General features: G+C 51.5%; 1 long non-coding RNA gene across 2 annotated transcripts; it reads left to right on the top strand.

The window, feature by feature from the left end:
* Positions 1-339: 339 nt before the first annotated feature.
* LOC309867465 lies at positions 340-3049 on the top strand. Of its 2 annotated transcripts, XR_014313189.1 has the most exons (5): positions 340-1140; positions 1238-1408; positions 1679-1790; positions 2419-2512; positions 2889-3049. It is a non-coding gene; the product is annotated as an uncharacterized lncRNA (long non-coding RNA). The 2 variants fall into 2 exon arrangements; XR_014313190.1 differs by having other exon boundaries at positions 340-1408.
* Positions 3050-3756: the final 707 nt, after the last annotated feature.

The following is a 3756-nucleotide window of genomic DNA, read 5'->3' as shown; positions in this document are numbered from 1 at the left end:
CCTTTACTCTCTGCTTCTGTGTGCCTCCCTCTCAGCAATTACTTGGGAAGGAAGAGGACACCCCGCAGGTCCCAGGGCCACCCCCCGCCACCAGCCCTGGTCAGTGCTCTGCCTCTGCCCTTCATTCCCCCTGTGCTGCCCCTGGACTTGGGCCTTCCCTAGGCTTCCATCTTTCTGCCTCCCTTTTCCTCCCTCACCCACCCACCCTGCTCCTTTTGACTTCCCTCCATTTCCCCTCCTTTTTAGGGTCACTGCCCCATCTTGCCAAGAGTTTCTGCTTTATCTCTAACTTTCTCTGTCTCTTTCCCCCTGCCCAGTCAAACCCAGCCCTGACACTTTGCCCTTGAAATTTTTTCCTTTCCTCCTGCATAATCATCTCTCGGTGGCTCTCTTTCACAATAACTGGGGCTCAGGTGGGTCGGGGGTGGTTAGGGTCAGCAGGAGAGCAAGACTTAGCAGACCCAGCCCAGACAGCCTTGTTTCCCCAGCAGCCCCCACTTCCCTTTCCCTTTGCTATGCCTAAGGCCTGAGTTCAGTGTCAGCTGCCCAGACCATCGTCCTCACTCCCCTCTTGTGCTAGCAAACCTGCTTCTGGTAGATGGCAGCCATCTGGTAATCTATCTCTATGTAACTGTATGTATTTGTGTAGAGGAACAGGTTTTTTTTTTTTTTTTTTTCCTTCAGGATCTATTAATTGAGGAGGGGTGTCTGTGCTGATTCCCAAGCTACCCAGTTGTCTCTCTGAACCCTGGTTTTCCCCTAAGAGAGGTGGGAACCATGAGCGTCCTCCCTTCAGGTCCGAGAACCTCTGCTTTCCTCAGGAGGGCAGGAGAGTGAGAGAGTCAGTGGAGGAGACCAGTGGCCTCTGGGGCTGCCAGCCCCTCCCCCATCTCCAGTGGCAGTTGCTTCCGTTGGAGTTTCCAGGGCTGCCTCTCAGGGCTCTAAGTGTGCTGCGACAGTTGGCCAGTTGAACGTCTACTTCTCCCATGCAGCTCCTGGATGCAGAACTCTCTGGAAGCCAGGACTTCTAAAACGGCTCAATGCAGACCTTTTGTTCCACCTAGGCTGCTCTGCTCCCACTGAGCTCAGGGAACCCCATCTGAAACTTGCTGGATCCCTGGCTTCCTGGGGGCAGCCTGGGTATCAGCGAAGGAAGGGCTGCGTAAGCTGTTCTGGGTGGGATTTCAGGGGCCTGGGAAAGCTCCTGCCTTTGCTAAGTACTCTCTTCTTCTTCCAGATGCCATCCTAGCTCAGATAAGTGATGCCCCAGCATTACAGTCCTTCCCGGGATGAAGGACAGGCTTTTATTGAACTACCATTCCTTTGTGGGAAAGACACAGTCCAAGCAGCCAGCATTCTGTGTCCTTCAGTGCAAGTTATCAACACCCTCTTCAGACCAGCAGCTGGGGTAAAGCCGGACTGGGGGTGGTAAAGGCAGAAAAATATGCTGAGTTCCTGAGCAGGCTGGGAGGGCAAGAGAAAGCATCTGAAAACACACCCCAGGTTTCCTAAATGGGCCTGGCAGAATTCCAGCCCAGAGATTTTACTTCCTCAGGTTAGCCAGGAGCCTCTTGTTAGGGGTACCCAGGCATGAGGTTGGCCCACAGAGCCCTGGCTCCAAGCAGTCTTCCTATGTTGTAGGGATGTCCTGATGCCTCTGTTTTCTCCCCCATCATAGACTCTCCAAGCAACAGTTCCCAGAAGCCATGACATGTCCCTGCAGCTGGAAGGCCTTCCAGGGAGAGCTGTCGAGGCCTTTTTGGCCCAGTGTTGCCTATGGAGGAAGGAAGGTAGGTAGCAGAGCTGAGTCAGCCTCCCAAAAGCCAACGCTGAGTTTTGTTTCTTCCTCTCCTCTTCATTAACTGAATCCGGAGGGCTGCTGCCTGAGATGGTGAGAGGAACAGAGTGGGGCCAGGACAGAGAGAGGCCAGAGGAACAGCCTCACTTGTTTCTCCCTTTTCCTGCTGCTCTTAGGAATTAAAAATCAGAGGTGACTTTCTGAGGGAGACAGCCTCTCCCTGCCTGATCTGCTCCCTCTCTTCAGCCTCTGCCTTCTGGAATCTTGCCTTGGGCACTTCTTGTCCTCGGTGATCTCCATGACTTCGGTTTCTATTTCCATCTTTGAATATTTCTCTCGTTCTTTTGTCTCTTTTGGTGGAAGCCAGGTCTCCTCAGCTTTTCCGTCAGTATGGGTCATGGGTGTGAGGATCCTGGTGCACATGGTCCCCAGGGCAGCTGGGTGGGTCTTGGCCAAACATCCCTGTACCCCAATGTGCTCTTCGCTTACGCTTTTCCATGTGTGCCACAAAGTGAGAAAGTTCAGAAATCATTGTTCCACTAACTTTCTTCCCCTCTGACATCTGGATGTTTTTGAGTACTTTTCTGCTTCTTAGCCTCCTCTTTTTCTTTCATTCACAGACAAAGATTGACCTTCAATTCAACAAAGGAGCCAAAAGACTTGAAAGCGAGGGAGCCATCTGACAGCACACAAGTGCATAGCCCACTGACTCAGGTGACACTAAGGGGAAACACCTTGCTTCCCCCATACTACTGTCCCTGAGGGTCAGGAGTTCCTGACCTAATCATACTCCCACACCAAAGTCCCTCCATTGGTTACCACGAAGGAGGCGAATAGGGTAGCCCACCAGTCCCATTTCCTTTCCCCCTTGCCTTCGATTGGGAATGACCAGGAGTCTCCAGATGGGACACCATCACTTGGCCCTCTGGGGGAGGTTTCAGTCCAGGCTCCTCCCCAACTTTTGAGCTCGTCCCAAGGGAGCTCTTTAGTCCCCAGACTGTTGGTGTGCAATGCTAGCCCTGACACGTTTTCTCCATGATGTGTGCTCATGGCCAACCCCATTTCACATTTACTTGCTTTCCAATTCCAGGCTAAGGCTACATTCTCTTCACTGTCGTGATGGCTCTTCCTCTTGTGCTCTTGGAGGGCAAGACACTGTTTCTCATGCATTTCTGGATCCCTGGTGCTTAGCTCAGAATTTGGCACGTGTGCTCAGCCCATGACATTTTGAATAAAAGTATTTCAAACTGGTGTGTACAAATGTCGAATTTCTTCTCTGAAGGCTGAGATAAGGGAGGTGGAAGAAATCTTGGTATCATCTGGTGTGCTCAGGAAGAAAGATGAAGGGATCGAGGAGACAGTGGGACAGGTGGGAATGCATTCAGGTCAGGACTTTGGCACCCCATTTTCCCACTGGTGTGGGGGTGGTGGTGGGACTCAGTTCCACACACGGCCGATCTTGAGGGCACTTCACGGGTCTCAGATTCAGGGACCATCGCCTTTACTGTGAGTAGCAGCTGTGGTGAAAACCCTGGAGAACGGTAAATCCCATCAGACTCTGATCCAACAGGAATTTCTTGCTTTGCAGAGGTAAGGCTCAAGGCATTGTAGTGGAAATGGAACTGGGGATGTAAGGTATTTATCGACCACTCGCCATATACCCTCAAGTTCTGCTGTGTCATTTTGTGAAGAGAGAAAATCTGGGTTTCTAGTCAATGGCCTTAAAAGCTAGACTCTGAAACTGTTTCTGGGACTCCCGAGTGCACAGGTACCTGGGTGAAACTAAAATGTGGGGGAAACAGTGTTTGCAGTGAACGATGGTGTGTGTGCGTGTGCATGTGTGTGGTTTTTGCTGGTATACATCTGTATGTTGGGTTCAGGGCTCTCTAGACAAGTGTAGCCATGATATTGTTACATATGTTGTCTCCACTACTAGAGATGGCCAGGACTGCCCTGTC

This window comes from Mustela nivalis, assembly GCF_964662115.1.
Source record: "Mustela nivalis genome assembly, chromosome: 6".
NCBI lineage: Eukaryota > Metazoa > Chordata > Mammalia > Carnivora > Mustelidae > Mustela > Mustela nivalis.
This window is presented reverse-complemented; position numbering and strand designations above follow the sequence as displayed.